This window comes from Trichosurus vulpecula, chromosome 2 (assembly GCF_011100635.1).
Source record: "Trichosurus vulpecula isolate mTriVul1 chromosome 2, mTriVul1.pri, whole genome shotgun sequence".
NCBI lineage: Eukaryota > Metazoa > Chordata > Mammalia > Diprotodontia > Phalangeridae > Trichosurus > Trichosurus vulpecula.
This window is the reverse complement of record NC_050574.1, coordinates 341430188-341456382: the sequence shown is the minus strand read 5'-3', so window position 1 is coordinate 341456382 and position 26195 is coordinate 341430188.

Here is a 26195-nt window from a genome sequence, read left to right as displayed (position 1 = left end):
TTTTCTCAATCTTAATCTAGTATTTGTAGATTTTTAAACTTCTTAATACTGTCAGTGAGTGTAGTTCCAGTACAGACATTCTTCTCCCACTCCTCTCTATCCATTAGAATTCTCTGATTCTTAAATGCTATAGACTGGAGTACTGGAAAATTTAGCTTTCTGCAAGTGACTGGAAAAAGGACGACAACTTATGCTCTAATAATAATAATATTCTAAACACTATAAGAAAATTAAAAGATATACAAACTCTCCACAAAGTAATTATCACTCATGATTCCAGAGGATCCAGGATGGACAAAATTTGCTGCCTGAGATATGATATAGCACACAACATCTATCTTCATAAAAGGCAAATGAAGGAATTGGTTTTGCTGTCTATGGTTATTCATTATAAAAGTTTTGTATTTGTTTTTGTTTTTTGGAGGGAAAGGGAATTGGGAAGGAGAAAAATAAACACCTGACAATTGAAAAAAGAATTGATTTGAAAGTAATAATGGAGCTGATTTTATTTTCCATAGTTTTGCTGATCATTTCTGCTCTGATTAAATACTTTGCTCTTTCAAAACTGAAAAAAGGAAAAATAATTAGGTCTTTTATTAGGACCTAACAGATGCTGTATTTATGTTCAGTTTCAGTGGATGGACTCAGTGATGTTCATTTGGGCATCTTTTAGACCTCTCTTGCTTGATTTCTGGTGTTTAACTGTGTTCAAGATATTTGAATTTGTAGGTTAGTGAAACATCACTTTGTTATCATAAATTAATCAGTCTGCTCAGTGATCAGGATGTTGTGTTGTCTATGTACTCGACATTGACGCTCAAACTCCCATAGTGTCTCAGGATCATTTAGCTTGAGCTGTATCTCCCCTCTAACATCACCACCATAACAGAAGTCAAGTAGGCTACCACAGTTTTCAAAATGCCTAGCAACTGATTAGGATGTATGGATGATAGCCATTCCTTTTTGGTTTTCTATATAAAACCTAGCCTTTTGCCCTCCCCAACGACCAATGAAAACTAAAACATATCAAATTCTTTCCTCTCAGTACTGCTTCTCCCTTTCCCACACCTTATTCCCTTATAAGCAATTATTTTCCTTATCATCTATTCCATCTAGTCATTTACAACCTTTCTCCAGATCGACCGGCTCCCCAAAATCTCTATAGTTGTTTGCCTTTTTCTCCCTGGAAAATCCTTTGAGATAACATTGAATTAGCAACATAATTTTCAAATCAATTTAATATGAAGGTTTTTTTAAAAATTATTTTGGGGAAAGAGGGGAAGGAAGAGGAGGAACAGATGATGATAGGCTCTTGGTAAGCATTTATGGTATTCAGGAACTGACGAGAAGAGCAATAAAAACCAATATATTCCACATGTAATTAACAGACTATAATTATTCACCTAGAGAAGGATTTTGATGGATGCCTTCCAGTAAATTATTTTTTACTCTTCCTAGATAATGGGACAGCTATAGAGTTGTCACACGCAGGTAAAACTTATTGCATTGAAATATTAGAGAAGTGCAATACCTCATTTTGGCATAGGGCAAACCCATTACATCTATATGTGTTAGAATCTATTTTTAATTATGTTGCAAGATTGTAAAATGGGAAATCATAGAGGAAACTATTGCAAGATAGGTTACTGAACACCTTGTAGGGAATTGCTAGTCAATAAACAGTATGGCTTGCTCATGAAAATTGTCTCACCAGATAAATCTAATGATCTTCTGTGTTTGCTTGACCAATTCAATGGATTGAATGGAAGGGACAGAATATTTGGTGAATTAATATAGTTTTTAGTCCTACTTTATGGGATATTAAGTAAAGAAGACATGTTTACACCTATCTTATTATGTTCTGTTGAAATATATTCATAAGAAGAGAACAAATGTGCTCCATCTCTTTAAAAAAGGTTAAGTTAAAAAAACTGTTAAATTGTATTTGAAATAGAGTATAGCAACAGTATGTAAAATGTTAAATCCATAGGCTTCAGAGAGCTCATAAACTATTTCAATGTTAATTAAGCATTCATTAAAGAAAAGGGATAATAAGAGATCCCAAGTAAAGAAGAAAATAAGAATCCCCTAAGCTAGTAATTCAGTCATCTAGGTAAATATATATTGAATGAAAGCAATAAAGTTGGCAGTAACTATCTAGAGGTTAACAACTAACATGGTTTTCATTCTTTACTTTTGGAGATGGTTGAAATGTCAGGAAAGAAAAAAAAAAGCCTGAATGGGGTTTAAAAAGACAAGTTGCAAAGTGGAAGTAACTGTAGTGAGAGGTTGGGATACCCTTACAAATTCTGATTAAGCTAGCTATTGTGAACCAGCTGATGAAGGAAATTAATCCAGCAGTAGGGAAAATCTACTGGGAGTTGATTTAGTTGCTTTTTGTTCATTAGTTTTCGATTATTGCTTTAATAAAAAAAATCTTGACAAGCACATAATCCTACTCAATGGTAGGACTCAGAAGCCCTGACCTTTAGAAAATGAGAATAGATTGCAATTTATTCTCTTGGGAAGTAACCAAAGGATAAACAATCAAATGATCATTAATAATAGCTGAAGTTAAGGTGAATGATGGCACCAATCTGTGCCTAAGAACTCTATTTCTTTAAGTCATGCACCTCATGGCAGTTCTCATTTGTTCATTTCTCAGTAAAACTAGATTAGATTCATACAGTTATGGTTTCACCAGGGGAAACTAAGTATATCATTTGATATCTCTTTTATTTATTTTATAAAGGTGGTCTAAACATGTTCTATTATTATCCTGAAGAGCACCAGTTGCCTAGCCCACTATATCTAGTTGGTCTATCACCAGAACAGACCAAATTTTGCTTCATCTTAACTTCCAACTGTCCACATAGACCATCTTGCCATCTTCCAGGTTGCTTTACATATATCCCTACACACTCCTTTTCCTGCTTTCCATCTCATTCCCTGGATACAGTTATCAAACCCACAGTACCCTTGCTTGTGGACTCAGTATACCATTTGACTGTTCTAGAAATATTTACTATCCTTGATATTCCTTGACCCAAAATTCCCTTCCCTGGCCACAGCTTCTCTATATTAGAGTATTTGCCTCTTTTAGAATGCAAGTTCTTAGAGAGCTGGGGCTTTCTTATTTTTTTGACTTGTATTTTCTTAGCTTAGTGTATAATAAGCTCTGAACATACACTTTTCATTCTTTCATTTACTACCTATATAGTAATAATTCTTGGAATTATAAGCATAACATGGCAGCAGGAACACATTTTCTAAAGGTAGGCCTTGAAATTTTAACCTAATCTGGTTGACAACAAAAGTTACACATACTTATAAATTATCTTGGGGACAGGTAATAAATTTGCTTGAATGAATTGGGACATACATATGTAGATGGAGAGAGAGACAGAGAGAGAGAGTTAGAAAGAGAGAAAGAGATAGAGAAGGAGAGAGAGAGAGAAAGAGGGAGAAAGGGAGAGAGAGAAAGAGAGAGAGAGAGAGAAGAGAGAGAGAGAGAGAGAGAGAGAGAGAGAGAGAGAGAGAGAGAGAGAGAGTTTATGGGGAAACCATTTTAGGTAAGTGTCATAATCAAAATAATGGTTGATGAAGTTGATTCAGAGAGATTAAAATAATGAAAAGTCACAAGTAGGACGTCTCGCAAAAAAAAATGAGAATGGGGATAGGATCATTGAGTCTTTATACTTATACCCTTAGAACATAGTTCATGGCAGATAGTAAGGACTTAATAAATATTTGTTGATTGGTTGACTGGTTTTTGGATGTGGCTGATGGGAAGGAAAAGAAGGATCTTGTCAGAAAAATAATGTTAAGAAAGAATCATCAAGACTTGATATTTGACTGTCTTGTAGAACATAGAAGGGTCAAAAATGAATACCAACTCATTAGTATCATTGACTGAAAAAATAGTTGAATTGTTTATACTGGCAGTCCATTTGGGAGAGGGTGATAGTAGAAGATCATGAAAACTATTTTAGACATTGATGTTTAGGTGGAAAAAAAAACTCCTATTCTCATTTGGAGGACTGATATTCTTTACCTTGAGATAAAATGAGTTGCCTTTGACCTAAAATATAGCCATAATACCAAGACTACCTTTTACTACTCCCCCTGGATTCTTCTGACCTCTCTATCTGTGGGGGAGATTCTGAGACTTCAATCCTGATGGCTGAATAGAAAATTTAAGTTTTGATTAATGATCTCTCTCTTTATTTCTTTAATTGCAGATTTCTATCTGTTGATAACCATAGACAGAGGATGGTTGAAAGGATTATAGTTCATGATATTTATATTTGGGAGTCACCTGAATATAGAGTATAATTGAATAAGATGAAGACATAATTTCCTCCATGAATGTGGGGTTGTTAAAAAAGATGAATAGTAAATCAGATTTGTGTCTTTTTTCCCCAAAAGCCAACTTCATAAAATTCCATAACTGTTGTTTGAATGAGTCCTTGAAACTGAAATTTGGCACTTGAGGAGGTTTCCATGCACATTAAAAAAATCTGAGAACTTTGGAAGAAAAAAAGACTTTTATTGGATGTGTTATAATTCATAAGAGCGTAAGTATAATGCCCAGAATGGAATGTCTGAGGGAACAAGGAAATGGGCAAGAGGAAAAGACTTCAATGTGACATACTAGAAAAGGATTTGTAGGCAAAATACGCCTTGGGTTCAGACCCTGACTCAACCACCTGTGTGCGACAAGTCATTAAATCTGGCCTCTGACACTTATGAGCTGTGTTACCTTGGGCAAGCCATTTAACTTTTGTTTGCCTCAGTTCACTGCAGAAGGAAATGGCAAACCACTCTAGTGACTTTATGAAGAAAAACTCATGGATGCTATCAGGAAACCACTGGAATTTATCATGTAGAGAAGGACATGATCACATTTTTGCTTAACAAAAATTATTCAAGCAGTATGTATAGGCTAGACTGGAGTGGGGAGAGATGTGAGACCGGAAGACAAGTTACAAGTCTTTTGCAGTAATCCAAGTGAAAGGTGATGAGGACATGAGCTAAGGTAGCTATGTAGGTAAAGGAAAAAATGTTTTGATACGATGGAAGCTAAAATAGCAAGGTTTATCAATTGTACACATGGAAGAGAAAGAAGGAGTAGTAGAGGATAATACCCAGACTAGAAATCTTAGAGATTAAGAATGGTGATGCCTGAAATAAAAAGAGAGATGTTTGGAAAAACAGAGGGTTTGAGGGAAAGATGGTGAGTTCTGCTTTGAATGCATTGTTTCAAATGTCTCTAAGATATTCAGATAAGTATTCTCTACTACTGCTGTGTTCCCTATTTTAAAATGCTGCATCTTTGGAAATTTCTATGCTATAAACTTATATGCCCTATGCTGTACTCAACTGGGCCTCACTAACTTGCCCACTTGACCTTTCTGGCTAAGGCAAGGGTGGAAAACCTGAGGCCTCAGAGCTATACGGGGCCCTTTAATTCCCCAAGTGTAGCCCTTTGATGGAACCCAAACTTCAAGAACAATTGAATTGAAATCTGGCCTTAGACACTTCCTAGCTGTGTGACCCTGGGCAAGTCACTTAACCCTGTTTGCCTCAGTTTCTTCAACTGTAAAATGAGCTGGAGAAGGAAATGGCAAACCTGTCTAATATCTTTGCCAAGAAAACCCCAAATGGGGTCACAAGGAATCAGACACAACTGAAAAACAACTGTATAACAACATGGCATCACCCACATTGAATTAGGAGTGACAACAGCTTGTTGTCACTAAGTTTTTTAAGGTCAGGGGGACCTCTGAGAGGTGCCCAAGGTCACATAGCTCGTAAGTGTCTGAGGCCAGATTTAAACTAAGGTCTTCCTTACTCTAGGCCCAGTACTCTATCCACTGAGACATCTAGCTGCCTCCTCACCTCAGTGAAGTAACTTCTATTCTTAAGCCCAATTCACAGATGAGAAAACTGAGGCTGATAGAGGTTAGATGATTGCCAATGGTCACATAACTAGTGAGTGTCTGACAAAGGCTATCAGCAGAAGTCTTCCTGATTCCAAGTATAACTCTATCTACTGTATCACTGTTTCAACAATCCGGCTAGCTGTTATTGTGGGGGTGAAAGACCAACATGAGCCCAACAACAAGAATGCTGCCAAAGCCCAGGTTCTTTTGATCTGCTTTACTAAGGAAAGCAACATTAAGAGTTTGACGATCTCATTTTAATCCACTGTACAAATACCATTCACTTAGCTCAGGGGAAAAATCCAGCACCCTGAACTTCAGGACAAAATACAAACAAATTACAAACATCGACAGACAGACCAAATACAATTCATAGTTACCAATGTCTAAGTTCATCCTAGGAGCTCATAACAAGGACTGGCCCAGAGTCACTAGTGCCACCACGGCTCTGGGTCAGAGCTCCGAAAAAGAGAAAGCCAACCCCTGTTGTCACAAATGCGACTCACCCACGTGACCTGAAATCGTCACAAAGAGGTGACTTAAACCCACATGGTCTAAAAGCCTCTGATGTCCCAAACATGCCACTCAAACCTTTGTAAACTAGGACCTCCCCTGAGGCAAGGAGGTCACCAAGGATTCCCAATCTAATCAAGAAAACGAAGGCCAAACTCTTCAAGGGCTCTTGGTTGAAGTGAGTGCTAAGAGCCCATTTTGATCGCCAACAAAACCCGTTTCTAATGATCATTTTCAGAAATCAGTCAGTCGGACAACAAACAGGCATTTAAGAGATCTCTATTCTTTTGCTGTTGCTTTAGATTGATTTGCATGTCATTTTCTTTTCCACAATCTGTTAAGTGGATCTCTGAATACTTGTCACCTAGCTCTACAATATTGTTAAGCCTAAGGGAAAATCTATTAGGCCCTAATAGACTTTATACCTTTATGGACAGCCCCTAAGGACTGTAGGATACAGCCAGGAGGTGACATGGAAGTTATAACTTATGCATGTTCACCACAGACACTTTTTTTTTTATACAGGCAACACAGAGAGGCAACTTAAGAAACACTAGGATTTAACAGGACAGAGTACGAAAAGTCTAAGAAGCATGGGGGGGGGGAGTCATGAAAAGAAGCCTAGATTTGGAATCAGAAGTCCAGCATTATGCTTTTAAAATATATTTTAATTTATTTCATGAATTATTTCTCAATTACATCAAAATTATTAACATTAATTTAAAAAATTAAGTTCTAAATTCTTTCCTTCCCCTCCGTCCCTCCCCCACCCCTTGAGAAGGCAAGCAATATGATAATGATTATACACATGAAGTCATGCAAAACATATTTTTATATTAGCCATGTCAGCATTATATTTTAAAAAGGGCAGTGAACTTTGAGTCACAGGATGTGAGTTAGAATTCTATTTGTGACTGTAGTAAAAACAAGGATGAAAGGAAGGAAACAGGTATTTATTAAGCTCTTACTACGTGACAGACACTGAACTTAATGCTTCACAAATAATATCTCATTTGAACAACTATCAGAGTTAGGTGTTATTATTTTCCCTATTTTACAGATGGGAGCATTGAGACTGGGGGAGTTTAAGTGACTTTCCCAGGTTCACACAGCTAATAAATGTCTGAGGTACATTTTGAACTTGGGTCTTCCTGACTTCTAGGTCTAACACCAGTCCAGTAATATTTTATAAGTAGCCTGTGGTTCAAGGAGATTCAATTGAAATCAATAAGTATTTGTTGAAGGCTTTCTGTGTGCTCAGCACTAGAGATAAGGAAAAAAATCAGTCCCTGAGCTTACTGAAAAAGACAAGCTTAGACTAAGGTAAAAACATAATACCCTAGCATATGCCTCCTTAAATCATTGTCATTATCAATACCATAAACAAAGCTATGCTAGTTCTCTCATTTTTGCCTCCACAATCCTCTTTTGTGACTCCCCACCTCCCCACCTCCTCCTGCCCCTCCCTACCCCCTTTCTGTTGCAACACCCCCACCCCCCCATCCATTTAAGGTTTTCCTTTGGTGTTTACTTAAAAATAAATTGAAATGTTGGGGGAAATTGAAGCCCAGGATAGGGAATCTCTCTGGGCTATACTCCCCAGGAGAAGTCCTTGACCTGACTCTTTCTTAGAAGCAGTACCAACAACATGGGAAATTTTAACAAATCAGCCAGAGATGAGAATCTAACTGGTGAAAAGCCCAGTAGAAATTCATGTGGCCTCCTCTAGCAAGGAGCACTGCTCAGGAAACTTGAATTGCAGAGGTTTTAGCATTTTTTTTAAATAGAGCTCCAACTGGTTCTTATTAAATTAAAATCCAGAGAACAAGTCATATCTGATAAAGAAGGGCTTGCTCTTTATGCTACATGAAAATGCTAATGCCCAGGTTCAAGTACTTCATTCTATTGTAACTGTATTTGTTTGTATCATCCTCTAGGTTTCATTCTTCTTCCTTTTTTTCCATATCTGGGAGAAGGAGGGAAAGAAAACACTTCAGAAATGAAAGATTACTATGGTATATCATAAAGATGAGCTTTGCAATCATTTTCCTTTAAGCAAAGAATTAAAAGATAATAAAAGCCCTAATTAAAGACCTCGTTAGCTTAACTAGATTTTCATATGCAAAGCACTGTCACCATAGAGCTGCAATAGAATAGAAATGTTGTCTGGCCATAGTAGGCTCTGACAGAGCCACTTCTGCCACTTTTAAATTATTTCTTTCTCCTTCCCTTCCCCCTCTTTGAGATCTAGAGTCCTGGTTGTTGTATCCTTTTCTCTTCTTCCCCCTTCCCCAAATGCCCCCAAGTGACCCCCTCACACACCTTTTTACTGCTATTTCTCTGGGATAGCGCTCTCTACTTCTTTTCATATATTTCCTGCCCCTTAATTTTTCATTTTCTTAAATTTAAAAATATATCTATCTTCTACCTAACTACTTCTTAATATTTCCATTTTCATAGTATTTAGAGCTAGGAAATCTTATAGATCATTTAGTCTATGTATTCTTATGCTTTTTGTGTTTCACAGACCTAATGGATGTCTGATGAAGTCTATGGATTCCTTTTTTTCAGAATAATGTTTTTAAATGCATATCATAAAATACATAGGATTACAAAGGAAATTAATTAGATTGAAATGATCATCACAACATTAAAAATTTATAAACCTTAGATTAAAAACTCCTGATTTAAGTCCCTCATTTTCCTAATGAGTATGAGGAAAGTGAAGTGCAATTTTATCATTAATCCCCTTTTTTGGGGGGAGAGGGGTTTGGGAGGACAAAAACTCTGATTTCATGCATGTAGTCAACACCTACCAGGCTAGACACAGGAAGATGCTCAATTATGTATAATCTTAGAGTGAGGTCTAGAGGAGGTGGAGAGGCATTCTCAGGGGGACACAATCAGTATGTATATGAGTCCAATCTTCCTGACTCTGAGGATAGCTCTCTAACCATTAGACCACAACAGATACAAACATCCTACTTTTCCTTATTTCCTTGCCTTATAACTTCTTCTGTGATGGCAAATAGTTCCCAAATGCCTCCCTAATTCCATGACCTTGAAAAACCTGTGGTAATTTCATACTTTCCTGAATTCCCAAGTGAGATTACAGCAGGGTTACTCCCCCATCTTTTCCTTTCCTTATTATAGGAGCATGTGAAAATTACAGGTCATTCCTAAAGGTTTTAAAACTTGCAAAGTACTCTTGTCAATCATCCCATTTAATGTTGACAACAACCCTGTAACTTGAGCATTGCCCAGATGAATATTATTCCCATTTAAGAGGTGAAGAAATACTCTTAGTGAGGTTAAGGGACTTGTCCATGCTAACTGGGCCATGGACCAAGAGCTGAAATGGACCTCAACATGAATCTAGCCAAAGTCCATCCTTTCACAGATAAGTGGCCCAGAGAGGGTTAAATGATTTGCCATATGTGACAAAAGTTGTCAGCAGAAAATGTGGGATTGATAGAAATTCAGGAGATATAAAGTCAAAATATAACTATCATAATTTTTAATAGTGTTTCTAAATTGTCCAGAGCCAGTGTGACTGTATTCTTTTTCCCTTCTGACTTTGCAAAAGGATGAGTGTCTTTTCCCATCCAGGATTATAGGACTTTTGGTCTGAACTTTAATTCAGATAGACCACCACTCTGAAATTATTTTGCTTCAAATTGACAGTGGGAAGCATACACGAGTAATTTCAATGAGTCACCAAAGATTTTAGCTCTAAGTTCATATTCCATTAAGAAGAATTGTCTATTATGAACCAAGTGGCTCTCAATGTCTTTATTTATCATTATCATTATTATAAAAACAAAACAACACTGTCTCCTTAACTATTTGTCAAACTTTGGTACTCTAAAGACACTCCGTGCCAGTGGACAAAACTAAGGAAAAAAAGTATCTTTGAAAAGAAAGTGAAGTGGCTATTAAAATTATCCTGTCAAAGGGCAGGGAATGAAACTAAGAAAGAAGGGACAGATCCATTTTTGTTTGTTTAGCTAGGTTCACTCTTCTTGCTATTAATCACAGTTGGGTGGCTGCAATGCTTTGGATGCTGTGTACAGAGCAGAATTAGACAGCACTATAGCCCACTAGGGGTATTGCATTGATCCAGGAAAGGCTTTGCTGAAGACTTAAGTCTAACAGAAGAAATCCAACTGGTCAAGGGGAGGTGATTTCAGCTGTCTGGGGAAGTAGGAAAGACTAATCAGAACTGGGGATAAGAAAAAGAAATGAAGAGGTCAAGGAGAAGTTATGCCCACTTCTTAACAGTATTTTGAGCTGTGAAGCTAGAGGTGCTAACTCCAGCAAGAAGAAAAGTAGCAGACTCAGAACAGGGGGAAAAATGAATAAGGTAGAGATGGAAATCATGGGGAAATGATACATTTACTCAGTGAAACAAGAAGCAGTGTTGGATCATGTCTTGTATGTATAATGCAAAAGAGAGGAAGTCAGAGATAATGCCAAAGGTAATCAGGGAGACATGAACCAAAAATTTTAATAATCTCAGGGATAATTAGTTGTTCGACCATGGTGAGTTTGAAAATACAGTATGTTATGTGGAAGAAAAATGTCCCTCAAATTCAACATGGATATTAATAATGTATTAAAGCCACAAGTCAAAAAGTACTGAATGTGTTGATTTACATAAAAATATGTTATACTTCAAACTAGATTTTAGGTGCCTGGGCAAGCTTCGGCTTTTGTGTATTGAAACATGTAATTCTGACTGGTCAGTGGTGGGTTTTATTTCAGTTTAATCTGTTTGGGATTTTTAATAGAAAAAAAGGAGTAAATTGTTGTTGATAATGGAACTGAAGTTGAATGGGATTGGACAAATGGAAATTTAGAAGCACTTTGGCCTCAAGTTGTGTTCAAGGGGGAACAAGGTGGATGAAATCTGCCTTTAGATCTCAGGGGCAACTTTCATATGGCTAACCTCTGTTTATGAGGCCATTTTGGGGGAGATGCATGCCAGTGTTTCAGTTTTGATCTTTTAGGTTCACATTTTGAATACTGCCACTTCTGCTCCTACTTCACTAAGTACCCCACCCCCAACTAGCTCCAGGGAGCTGTTTTTCCCTAGGCTGTAAGAATTTTACCATAGCCTGCATGAACATACTGTGGTGTGACAGTTTTTTCCCCAATCACTGAAGTTTTTTTTCCTTTTCTTCTAGGAGATCTTCAAAGAAAACTTGGCTTGAAAATACCCATAAATATCCATTCACATGGAGCTTAACAAGGTGATTTTCTTAAGAGAATGAAAGACAACTTTTTACTCTATTTAATCTTTTTTTTGTAAAAATAAAGTCTTTGCTGAAAGATTGCTCTTTGGATACAGAAAGGGCATGCAAATTTCAATCCCTAGATAACTCTTTTCAAAATTATGGCCAGATGAAAGCAGAGGGTTATAATAGAAATATGAATGTAACCACCGTGAACAGTCTAATATAAATGAGTTTATATACATTAGAGTTCCCTTAGGCAATCAGAAATCCATTATATTTTTAACCCCAATTGTCCACTGAGGTTTCATGTTGTTCCTCTATTGGCAACAATTCTCTCCTTTAGTAAAAACGGAGGAAAATATGAGAGATGAATCTGGCAAAATGGTCTCCTAGTGAGTTCAGCTATGGACACCGTTAGAAGCCTGGGAAAGCAAAACCAGAAGAATGCCAATAGAGGATGACTGCCCAGTAACTGTGATGGTGGTGATGGTGGAAGGGGTGGTGGCAGATGGAAAGGAAAGCATTGGCTTACTAGAAATAATCAAATATAGTCCTACAGCTGGGAAATCAGCACGAGGTGAGGATCAGGCTTTCATCCTTGTTAAATCTGTAATTAAGGCCTCATTCTGCTTCATTTAAAACCTGCTGTGTCTGTGGGTGATACCCTCTCAGTACTGGGGTAAAGGAACTCTCTCAGAATTGGCAGTGAGCAATGGGCCAATCAAGGTAGAGACACAGAGAAAGCGCAGGTGTTGGAGAGGGGACCAATCTGATGGAGGATCCCGAATCATAATGAAGTGATCCTGACCAAATCTAACATGCCCACACCAATCTGGGGCCTTGACTTGGTGACACTGGCTGAGTAGTGACGAACATCTGCTTGCCAAAACTAATTTTGACAGTCTGCTAAAATCAGAAATCATTTATTGGGTTTATAAAGATGAATCCATCATAGTAATTGCTTCCACTGCAGCTCACATAAAACAAACAAATATACGCTAAAATACGTATCTGTGATGCTTTTTAAATAAAAACATAAGAAATGGTTTTGATGTTAGACAATTAAGTTAGGGAGTTTTTCATAAGTTTACGAGCCCTTGTGAAAAGCTACATTTCCTTACAGCTATGCCCAAGTCTCCTTTCACAAGCATAAAGAGTATTGCTTTCCCTCCCTAGCCCTCCTGGATTTCATGAAGAAGTACAGAACCAATGCATAAACTTCAATGATTTTTCAGAATTCAGATATAACTGTCCTCAGCATTTTATTTTTCTTGGTAACCCTATTAAGTAGGCTAAAAAGGCAACATTATTCCCATTTTATAGATATTGAAACTGAGGCTAAGAACAGTTCAAATTTGCCCATAGTCACACTGTCATACTAAGAAATAGGGCCCAGGCTAGGACAGACACTTAAAATGTTGGAGTGAATTAGTTAAATTCCAACACTAAAGTTACAATTTTTCCCCAATTTTTAAACATTTTTATTTAAAATTTTGAGTTCCAAATTCTATCCCTCCCTCCCTTCTTTTCCCTACTCTCTTCCTGAGTTGGGAAACAACCAGATATAGATAATACAGATATAGATATAGATAGATATAGATATGCAAAACATTTCCATATTAGCCATTTTGTATAAGACTCAAATAAAAGAAAAAAGAAAGAAAGTGGAAAAGAGCATGCTTCAGTCTATCTACAATCAGTGTCAGTTCTTTCTCTGGAGGTGAATAGTGTGCTTCATCATTAGTCCTTTGGAATTGTCTTGGATCATCTGTATTGCTAAGAATAGCTAAGTCATTCACAATTCTTCATCAAACAATAATGCTGTCAACATTCTCCTGGTTCTGTTCACTTCACTATGCATCAATTCATGTAAATCTTTCCAGGTTTTTTTCTGAAATCATTCTGCTTATCATTTCTTATAGCACAATGATATTCCCTTACGATCATATACCATAGCTTATTTAGCCATTTCCCAATTGATGGGCATCCGTTTGATTTCCAATTCTTAGCCACCACAAAAAAATATTTTTGTACAAATAGGTCCTTTTCCCTGTTTTTGGATGTCTTTAGGATATAGACCTAGCAGTGGTATTGCTGGATCAAAGGATATTCACAGTTCTTTAACCCTTTCTGCATGGTACTAAATTGTTCCCCAGAATGGTTGGATAAGTTCACAACGCCATCAACAATGATTTAGTGTAATGGTACTAGGTGGTACAATGCATAGAGCACTGGCCCTGGAGTCAGGAGGACCTGAATTCAAATCTGGCCTCAGACACTTGACAATTACTACCTGTATGACCTTGGGCAAGTCACTTAACCCTGATTGCCTTGTAAAAACCAAACCAAACAAAACAAAAAAAAAAAAAAACAACAGCAGTGCATTAGTGTCCCAGTTTTCCCTTATCCCCTCCAACATTCAACATTTTATTTTTTTCATATTATCCATTCTGATAGGTGTGAGTTGGTACTTCAGAGTTGTTTTAATTTGCATTTCTCTGATCAGTAGTGATTTAGAACATTTTCACATGACTATAGATAGCTTTTATTTTTTTATCTGAAAACTGCCTATTCATTTATCAATTGGGGAATGACTTGTATTTTTATAAATTTGACTTGGTTCTCTATGTATTTGAGAAATGGGGCCTTTATCAAAGATACTTGTTGCAAATCTTTCCCCAGAATTATGCTTTCTAATAATTTTGGTTATATAGTTATCATTTTTAAAAAAGAAAGTATAGAAATAATTCTTGTTTTAATGTAGGGTAGGAGAAAAAAACTGTACGTGGTATAGGAGACTAAAGTGTCACACCAGGTCTTTGAAAGGTTGTGAAAAGTTAAGTATAAAAAACAGGTCATTGAGAAATCTCCATACTGGTGACACTTTTCTTACTTGATCCTTTTCATTATATGTGTATAACTTTCAGGTCCTCAAATTCAGCTGCTTCCTAAAGTCTTTTTAGTACACTGCTCAGAAAAGATTAGACTTTTTTCCCTTCTTTGTTTGAAGGACTTCATAAATCTGTCCCATGTCACATTTTGTCCTAACTGATGTCTATTTTTCTTGGGAGGTGATGGATAACACTGCCTTCTCTGTCTGTGGCTTCCTTAGACAATAGCCAAGATGACTAGCTGAAGATACTGTGAGCACAGTGGGCAAGGACACCTCTAATATTTCGGATAGGAGTTATTTTTAGAGAAGATGAGTCTTTGGGCTATGGCAGGCAGATGTACTACTGACGCTTGCCACAGCAGAAGTCATGGAAGCATCCAGTCTGATCCAACTAAACTCTTTCCTCCAGTCTTGACACCTGGGGTTCATTGACCCCCAAGTGGTTTTGGGAGCGATTTCAAGGAAATCTGTGAACTTGCATGGGAAAAAAAAAACATACTTTCATCTTCCCTAACCTTTGGTTTCCTTAGTAATCCTATGTATTTCATTTTATTCATTTAAATACATTATTCTGAGAAGGGTTTCATAGATTTCACCAGACTGCCAAGATGCTCCCCAACACAACAGAAGTTTATGAACTCCTACTCTAAACCACATACACATACCCAACTCTTATGTAGGTTTCAAAGTAATATTCTCCCTATTATAATTTTAGTAATGATGCTTCATGGGCAACTAGGTGGCACAGTGGATAGAGTTCTGTGCCTGAAGTCAGGAAGACTCACATTCTTGAGTTCAAATCAGGCCTTAGACACTTACCGTGTGACACTGGGCAAGTCATTTAGCCCTGTTTGCCTCAGTTTCTTCATTTGTAAAATGAGCTGGAGAAGGAAAAGGCAAACCACTCCAGTATCTCTGCCAAGAAAACCCCAAACAGAGTCACAAAGAGTTGGACATGACTGAAAATGACTAAACAATAAAGCCTCATGTTTGTATGTTGTTTTATAGTTTTAAGGGATTTTCATATATGTTCTTATTTGACCTTTACACAAACCCAGGGAGAAAGGCAAAATGTGTACTTTTACCAATGTGCAAGGCAGACATCTGACACAGCATAGCTATGAGACCTTAGGCAAGACATTTAATCTCCTAGCGTCCAAGTCAACTCTCTAAAGCATTAAGTGTTGCCTTGAGAGGAATTCCCTACACATGTGAGATGAATCAATAGTCCATGACCCCCCCAAAAAAAAGTCTGCCCTGGGTTGGGGGGCATGTAAAAATCAAGTCCTAGACAGGATAAATGTTGTTTACAAAAGGTCACATGACCACATGTCTAATAGATGACAGTGACACTGCTGTTCTCTAGCTCTTAGGGATTTTTGATCCAGAATTTTTTCCACTCCAGGTTATGGCTTCCATGGTGGTAATCTTTTTTTAAGGAATTGTCCATACCTAGAGGGGTTGCTGATGTGACTTTGAAAAAAAAAAGTGTGTGTGTGGTTGGGGGTGGGGGGAAGGTGGTTATCACGGCAGGGTTGGGTTCCTATAACTCTAGCTCCATTCTTTCACTGTCCCTTACAAAATAGAAGAGAGGGTTTGAAAGCTATATCCCAGACAGGGAGGAAAAGAAAACCTGAGACTAGATATACCCACTGCACATTACCCAAGAGGAGGCCAAAGGAGAAGGATCCCAGCTCCTCTTAAGGAAAGAGTGAAGTGGTATTAATCAGATTGCTATTGTGTATAGCAAGTGTTCTCTCAAGAGAAGGCGAGAGGCACATCTGTCCCACTCACACATCAAAGACTGGGAGCAGCTGAGACCGCTTGTGTCAAATCCCTACTCAGCCTCTTATTCTACTTGCACTCCTTTCCTGGTTCATTTACCATTCTGTGGGCTGTTTAGCAATAAGCCCTTCATCTGATTAACATTTCAAACCCATTGTTGGTTTGTGCTGGCTTAAATGAACTAATCATAATTAGTACTTCAAAACCTGTCTGGCTTTGCCTGCAAGGAAGGTGGGGGGAAGTAGAAAGATAAAAGAAAACAAGCTAGACTTTCATTAAACATGTCATTCAGAAGGAGGTGGTCAGAGTGAATGATTGGGCAGTGGCAGAGATTTGGGGATTTTGACTTATGATAAGGTCATGACTCACTTTTGTCCTACCTAGCTTTAGGATGCTAAAGAAGTGTTTCATTTGGTATTCAATTGAATGGAATGAGTTCATTAATATAGTGGAAGGAAGGCTGTGACTGAAAAGAAATCTAGTTTTTAAACATTTAAACCAAAATAATTCTTTTTTTAAAGCCCAGATAAAGTCATTTAATTTCCTGGGACACAGTTTTCACATCAGGTTTATAGTGAAAGAGAAACCTCAGTGGGCGCAGGTGAAGAGATGCTCCCCTAAACTGTTCCCTGAACTTGAGTAACTTTCAGGGGTTTGCATAGGATACTGTAATAGTAAAGCAATAATAATAATGTAGATGATAATTGTCAAAATGCCTATGTAATTCTGTATTGCAAAGTATACGAGACTCTCCACATAGAAGGTACAAGAAGTAAACCATTTATTCAGATACCAGAGAACCATATCCCACAAGCCATTTATCCAGTCAGTTTACTTAATCATACCAGCAAAGAACCCAAAATATTCAATACACAATATCACAGCCTGGAGCCTCACCATCGCAAAACCTCTCTGACCCCCTCCTGAGGTCTTCCCAAAGACAAACTCACAGTACACCTAAGTCAGCCTGTTCAGTTCTAACAATCACGAGGGCAGTCATTAGTAGCTATAACATCTCTCTCTCTCCCCCCCCCCCCTCTCTCTCTCAGCATTTCCTGTGACATAACTTCCTTTTCCTATCAGGAAAGCTCTTCCTACCACATGTGACTTAGGCTTCCTGTGACATTAGCAGGTCACATGGCCTATTAATGGGTGGAAAAGATCTTCAAATTTAATTGCTACTACAGAGCTGACATGATCTTTGTTTAGCAAAGCTTCAGATGATATGATATAATGAATAGAGGACTGGTCTGTGACAGGAGTGGGGAACCTTCAGGCCACATGTGGCCTCCTAGGTCTTTGGGTCTGACTCAGCCTTTTGACTGAGTACAAGTTTTACAGAACAAATCCTTTTATTAAGGGGATTTGTTCTGTGAAGTTTGGATTCAGTCAAAGGGCTGCACTTGTGGCCACGTGTGAGGACACATGTGGCCTCAAGGCCATAGGTTCCCCACCCCTGGTCTATGAGTTATATGCTATGTTCTGGGCCTGCCTCTGAATATATTCTAGCTATGTAACCTGGAAGTTATCTTATATTGCAGTGTTCTAAGACTGTAAGTTACGTAGAAGTTATAAATCTACATCAGGGGGAGAGTTTTGGGAACAAAGGAATAGCTTATACTGATGAAATCACAGATTTCTACCTGTTTAAAAAAATAATAATAAAAGCTAGGAGAAATAGCTCTTACATTGTGAAGGGGTTTACAGAAGGTCTCAATTGACTGGAAAAGTGTGCTATAGAGAACAAGAGGAATTTTAATAGCTGATAAAAACTGTCATTTAGATGGTGCTTTAAGTTTTGCAAAGTGCTTTATATATGTTAACTCATTTGATTTTCACAAAGACCCTATAGGTAAGTGCTATTATTATGTTCATTTAAAGATGAGGAAACTGAGTCACAGAGAGATTAAGTACTTTCTTAGGGTCACACAGTAAGGGATATTTAATGTAGGATAAAATCTTAGGTTTTTCAGACTCCAAGTCCCCCACTTATTTTCACTGCACCACCTAGCTGCCTATTTAAACAGTGATTAACGTAAAGTTCTGTAATTTCATTAAAAAGAAATCAATTTCCCCCAGAGAGAACTGGAGGAGCTAATGTTAGCCAAGAGTTCTAGTGAATCACAACAAGAAAAAGGAGCACGACAACAATAAAACAAACAATTGGGGGTTTTGTTGAACCATAAGCTCAGTGTCAATCAGTAATGTGCCTTGGCAATCAAAAGAGCTAATGAAATTTTAAGAGAAATTAACAAGAGGATATACCCACTCTAGTCTGTCCTGGACATTTCTAAATCTCCCATTTTAAGAAAGACACGGACAAGCTGGAGTTCAGACGAGATAATCAAAATGGGATGGGTACCCTAAGATGCTTTCCTTAAAATGTGTGGTTAAAGGAACTAGGGTTGTACACAATGGAGAAGAGAAACCTTGGAGGAAGAGCCAGTGGTGGTAATTTCCTTGAAGTACTTGAGAGGCTGTCATTTCAGAATAGTATTGTGTGGAAGATACTTTGTAAACTTCAAAGGTGCTATAAAAATAAATGTTTTTATATTTGTGGAATAGGTTGCTTTGGGAGATAGTGAATTTCCAGCTGCTAGAGGCTACTGTTGCATGTTCTCATATCGAGACGTTTATACCTAAGATTCACAATTTGGGTAGAACTTGGACCAAGTGTCTGAGGCCAAATTTGAACTCAGGTCTTTCTGACTCTAGGCCCAGCGCTCTCTATTCACCAAGCCATCTAGTTGCCTCCATATAAATCTATATACACACATATATGTACATTTGTATTTATATTTACTTGTTCTACTTTTATGCATAGTCATATAATTTTAAAGTTGCAATAAAATTCAGGTGGCTGGAATATTTTTCCCAGGAATAGTGGAATGGTTCTTTCTCTGTGTCTGTCTCTTTGTCTCTCTGTCCCCTCTGTCTCTTTCCTTCTCTCCCTTTGCCTGTATCTATCCCTGTCTCTCGGCCTGTCTCTCTCTCATCTGTCACTAGAGATTTCATGTTTTTCTGTTCTTTATTCCTGTGCCTTTGTTATGAAGGGAAAGAATATACTAGTGACCCTGCTATCCTTTGCTGTGAATCTTTTCACTGCAGTGGCCAGTTTGCAGCAGTGATCTGCTCTGTACAGCTAGACTTGCTTGTGGATTTTCACATTTTTTTGCGAGTTCCTTGCCTCTACCTAGATATGGCCAGTTGATTTTGAAGGTGGAATGGATGATGGCATTATTCATATGTGTCTTTTGAGCCAGATTCTGGAACAAGGTGTCAGTTTAGTTATTTCTTCAGGAGGCAATTGGGCCAAAGCCTTGGAGTCACCTCCCAAGTGCAGCCCTGTGCAACTCAGTTTCCTCATCTGTAAAATGCTGATAATGCTACTGTCTCCACAAGGTTGCCGTAAGCATCAAACGAGGTGATACACATGAGGTTGCAAAAGTCTCAGTGTCATTTTAAGCTTCGAGAGGTTATTATATATATATATATATATATATATATATATATGTATTATGTACACATATGTGTATAGATACGCATATATGTGTACATGTGTGTATGTGTATATACTATATATGTGTATATATATATGTGTGTATATATATATGGGCATATATATGTACACGTATATGCATATTATACATATGGATTTTAATGATACTGAGACTTTTGAGATAGCTTAAAATGGCACTAAAAGTTTCAGGGAACCTTGTATATATGCAGTGTTTTATTAAAGTACTATATAAATGTTAGCAATTATTTTTATTGTTGCTACCCCTAAGCAAGACTATATTTTCTAGGAATACGTTTTCCTTGGCATTTCTAACTGTAAACTTGTTTCTCCATAGTTTTACTCGGACTAGTTTTACTCGGACTGCTTCTTGATGCTTAGATAATTGTAGAATGTCAGAGATGGTGGTGGCGGGGCGGGGGAGACTTTGTTTATCTATCCAAGTTTGTCTATCCAAGCCTCTGCCTGACATCCTATAGTATTGCTCACAAGTAAATTACTTTCATACAAACTCCTTGAGTGCAACAACTGTTTGTTGTTCTTGTGTCGTCTAGCACACAGCAGAATGCCTTAAAATGGCTAGTATGCCTTATTGAAGCGAATTGTGTTCCTGAGCTTGGCATTCCGTCTCCTCCCAATGAGCATTTACATAGCAGTCTTGTTCTTGGAATGAAGTCTTCATCCCCACCTCTTAGACTCTTTTAAGGCTCACTTTGGATGTTTTGTTCCCTGTGAAATCTTTTCTTATTCTGATAGCTGCAAATGCTCTCCTTTCCCACAAATTATCTTTATTCACTTCTCTGTGTACGTGCTGCATTTACCCAGAAGAATAAGAGTTCTGTAATGGCCAAAGACTATTGAATTTGTTTTGTTTTTGAATCACCAATGACTGATACAATATTTTATGCATTTTTGATAGTTTGAAAACTTCCATTTATGAAAACTCACTACTCATGGAATTGCATTCTATTTCTTCGTGGTTCCGTTTAGATTAGCTCAATATAAGAGATAAATATCAGTTTTTTAATAACTCCTACTTAGTTCTCCAGTTAGTCAGTTAGTAACCATTTATTAAGTGCTTACTAAATGCCATGTACTATGCTAAATGCTGGGGATATAAATATGAATAAAATGAAAGCTGTTTCTTGTCCTCAAGTAGCTTCCATTCTAATGGGGAAGAAAATATATAAAAAGGAAGCTGAAAAGGGGGCAGGGGAAAAAAGGTTCAGGGGGGTGGAAGGGAGCATGATGGGAAAATTAAGAGGTATGCAGTCTAGTGGAAAGTGAAGAGATCCCTCTGGATCAATGTAGAATAAGTCTAATCCTTTTTGATGATGACAGCCTTTCAGATATTTGGAGAACACTCTCGTGTCTCCTTTAAGTCTCTTCTTCCCCAGCTAATAATTGTCAATTCCTTTCATTGATCATTATAAGACATAATTTTGAGTCTCCTCATCATCCTATTAGCCCTTCTTTGAGCATGTCCCAGTTTGTCAATGGATCTTCTAGCATGTGACACACACAGAATTGAATATAATTCTCCAGGTATTGTCAAATCAGCATAGAATATAAGGGGGGTAATGGGCTATCTCATTCAAGATCCTGAATGTCAATTAATGAAGCCTAAGTTCTCTATCTCTTGCAGCTCTAAGATTGAATGAGGAACAGAAATACTTCTTGGTAGTTCATTTTCCTCATCTATAAGATATAGGAGGGAGCCCTTTTGATCTCCATTTTTTGATTTAAAATGGTGGAGGAGAATCTTATTTTTATGCAAAAATTGTACCCCCTTTTACACCCTAGTGATGCCCTCACTTCCTAATACAAATGAATTCTCCTCGGTCCTGAGAAATTCTTGACAGTTTGAACACTAAAGGAGACATGAGCAGAAAAAAATGTGCCTATTGTTAGCATACATACACCCATACACAGATGGGGTTCGATTTCTTTATGATAGACTTGTGCTTAAGTCATGGCCTTAAGGAAAAAAAAAGTTTCACATAATCTGCAGGTGGCAAGATGAGGGAGAAAGATGCTTTATTCCATTATAAAAAAGACTACATAGGGATTGTGGAAGAAGAACCTGGGGAGAGAAAAGGAGGGCAAGCTGCTGGAAACAGAGAAAAAAACAATAGGAGGAGGAAGATGTTTGCTAATCAGCAGCAAGAAGTAAAACAAAGAGAAGGCTTCTAGTCCTGTCAAGCTGGAGTGTGTCAGGAATAACACTTGTTAGATATTTTTCGTGAGTTTGTCCAGAAAATCAGCCTTTTTAGGGCATTTACAGTGTCCTCAGATTGGCTTCAGAAGCAGAGGGAATGAGAAGGGCCATTAGGTTAACGACTCTGGCTCAATGTCACTCTTTGATTTTGAGCAAGAAGGACTGACTGTGATTCTACAGAAGTGACTTGTATAGTTCCTGGTCAACTCTCAGTGTGCTATTCAAACAGCCACTTCTCCTCTCCTTTCAGCTGTCAAGTTATTAGAAGTCACCTTCTGGTCACAATCAATTAATCTACGTGCCTCTATCACAACCTACTATCTGGGTAGCACTGGGCCAAGAGTTAGGAAGGAATTTATGACACAATCTCTACCCTCCAGAAACTTTAAGTCTAGTTAGGGTGAAAGGTATATATACACTCATGAAACAACAAAAATACTACATTTGATTATAGAATTTATGTATTTATAATTTGTTTTTTGTTGTTATTTTTAGAGCCAATCAGGATTAAGTGACTCACCTAGGGTAACATAGTTAGCAAGCATGTGAGATAGGATTTGAACTCAGATCCTCCTGACTCTTTGGCTGGCCACCTAGCTGCCCCTATAGTAATAATTTTTTCAAGGACAGATGATTTCCAATCACTCTACTGTTGAAGATACCAACCACTCTGTACTTGAGTCTCGCTGTTTACTTAGCCTCAAAGAAATTAAGTGAACTGCCCATTGTCACACAGAATAAGTATCAGAGGCAAGATCTGAATCCAAGTCTTTCTGGATGATAGTAGTATACATTTTTCCTACAGTTGAATCCAAGTTCCTTGAAGAAAGGACCCTTCCCCCCCCCCCATTTTGGTCTTTGTATCCCTAGCCTTAATCACTGAGAGGGTGTTGCCGCAGTCAAACTGAAACCCGAAAAAGACCAGGAGAATACTGTACAAAATCACAGATATATTGATTCTGTGATGACTAACTTCGAAAGACTTGGCTCTTCTCAACAACACAAGGTTCAAAGACAACTCCAAAGTTCTCATGATGGAAAGAGCTATCTACATCCAGAGAAAGAACTGTGGAGTCTGAATGCAGGTTGAGGCAAACTATTTGCTCTCTTTATTTTCCCTTCTTTTTTGGTTTTGTGTCTTCTTTCTCATGATTCATTCCATTGGTCATAATTCTTCTTTACAACTTGACTATTGTGTAAATAAGTTTAATGCGAAGGTATATGTAGAAGATATATCAGATTCCATGCTGTCTTGGGGAGAGGGGGAAGGTGAGAGAGAGGAAGAAAATCTGGAACTCAAAAACATGCAGACCAAGTGTTGTAAACTAAAAAGAAAAAATCTTAATTTAAAAAAGAGGTACCTTAGCTTAAAAAGGCTGAGATCCCCAACTGCGTCCTGAGCCATCTCCAGTGGTCCTGATCTATATCTTGCCACTTGATCCAGATGGCTCTGGAGGAGAAGATGAGGCTGCTGATTTAGCCTAGCCCTCCCTCACTTAAATCCATTTCACTTGCAAGTAATGACATCACCTCCCTGATGTCATTATCCTCTTTGAAAACAAAGGAAAAACAACAGACATAAAAGGTGCTTCATTAATGCTTATTGATTCAAATTCCTAATTTGGAGGCCAGCACTCTTTACACTATCGTGTCTCTTGTGCTTATTAATATTATCATAAAATAATAAATTATGTGTTGCCAGCACATAAAAGTTACAATTGATAACATGATAGAATCAGAATTCTATAGGAATTCTAATGAATGGGAGATCGGTGATAGGAGTGAATAGGTAGGGGAGGCTTCATGGAGGAAACAGAACCTCTAATAAGTTCATAGTAATAGAACTGGAAGGTACCTCTAGTCCAAACCTCTCCCTTTACAGATGAAGAAACTTGGGTCTAACAAAGAAAAATGATTACCCAAGGTCACTGAGGTAGGTAATATCAGAAAGAGGATTTGAACCCAGGTCCTTTGATTTTAGAGGCAACACGTCTTTTTACTATATTGTGGTGCTAAGTATTGAAGATTCATTAGAGACAAGCTTACAGAGATAAAGAGGGGACCATTCCTGGCTGGGTGAGTAACATGAGCAGGGCTATAGGTGGTACCTTCATCAAATGGTGATTTTGGCTTGCTTGGAAGAGGATGTGCTGAAGGAGTAAGATGGGTAGTTATAATGGGGCAAGATTATAGAAGATTTTTCAAATGGAAGAGTTTGCTTGTGAGCAGGGGAATAATATGAGAAATAGGATGTTTAAGGAAGATTAATATGGAAGGATGGAGTAGAAGGGAGGGGTCTGGTTGAAATTGTGCTAAACGGATGCTTTGCCATGGGATAAAATCTGTATAGTAGAAGAAATGCAAAGGTCCCAGAAACAATAATTACATTTAAGAAACTAATATAGTACAAACTGCTTTATCACAATGACTTGCTGATTTGGATTTATCCCAATTAAGCAGCTCTTTCATTGAAATTAAGTTTCTAAAAATGTTACAGCTACATTTTCTTCTGCTTAATTCATTCAGCTAAAGCCCGATTGTTTGGTATGTATCTTTTTATTCCTGTGTTCACTTGCAAAGAGTCATTTAAGATATGAAAACACCAAAATAAATGTATAATAGTACCTTTCAAGTCACTGCACTTTCTTCCAAGGAATTTGCTTGAGTGAATGAATTCAAAGCACTCCATGTCATCTCATCGCTGTAAGATGGGGCATGGGGAGACTATTATTGCTGCTAGTAGTAGCTTCCATTTATACAACATTTCATATCCACAAATCACTTTCCTCATAACAATCCTGTGAGTAAGGTGGCAATGTATAATATTATTCCCATTTTATTAAACTTCCCACTTTTTAAAAACCGAGGTTCATAGAGGTTAATTGGCTTATCTGAGGGTGCACAGTTAACTAACAGTTCGGGCTGGACTCAAGACCATGACTTCTGAATTGAAACCCCATATATTATGATGCCTGTGCCCAGCCTTATGAGCCAAGGTTCAGAACATCTGAGTCAAGACAAGGTCATACTTTGAAGAGGAGAAAAGAGGAGGGAAATATCTATAGATGGCCTCTGACCTGAATGTTGTTTCAAATGGCCAATCATGCAGTCTTTTACATGACTTCAGCCACACATTCTAGAGAAGGAGGTCTTGACTTTTTTGTGTTATAGAACCTTTGGCAATCTGATGAAAACCACAGGCCCTTTCTCAGATTTTTTTTAAAATTTGAGTATCTCTACTTCAACTAGGCTGCAAGTACATCAATAACACAGAGCCCTGAGCTCACTCCTGATTGGCACGTGATCTTGGACCTGTTCCATTTCCCACTGGGCCCTTCCTTAGCCAAGACAATGGCTCCTCTGATGCTCACCACGTGGATGCAAATACCTTACTGTCTTAGCCTACTGAAACTTAGAAATCCCAAGCTCAGGAGAATTTTCAGACTTAGACTCCTAGGTAGCAGGAATTATAGGTGTTCACCACCACAGCCACATTCGCAATGTTTTTTAGATGCATAAAATGAAATACACAATCACAAAGGAAAGTGAAATACAATTGAGGTGAAATTATATTGGACACATACAATTGGAATTACATAGAAAGTAGACATATATATATATATATATATATATATATATATATATATATATATATATATATATAATTGAAATAACATTGAAATACAGTTTTTTTAATTATAGTCTGGTTAAGAATATTTACTTCAGGGGGTGGAGCCAAGATGGCAGCTGGAAAGCAGGGACTTGCATGAGCTCCCCACCAGGTCCCTCCAAAAACCTATAAAAAATGGCTCTGAACAAATTCTAGAACTGCAGAACCCACAAAATAACAGATGGAAGCAGGGATCCAGCCCAGGACAGACTGGATGGTCACTGGATGAGGTTTATTGTGCATGGAGCTGGGAGAAGAGCAGAGCAGAGCACATCCTGGATGGCAGCAGGACCAACCAGACTGGGAGCTGTGCAGAACAGGCCCTAGCACCCTGAATCAGTGAGCTGTGGCAGTTACCAGACTTCTCAACCCACAAACACAAGAGACAACAGAGAAGGTTAGTGGGAAAAGCTGCTG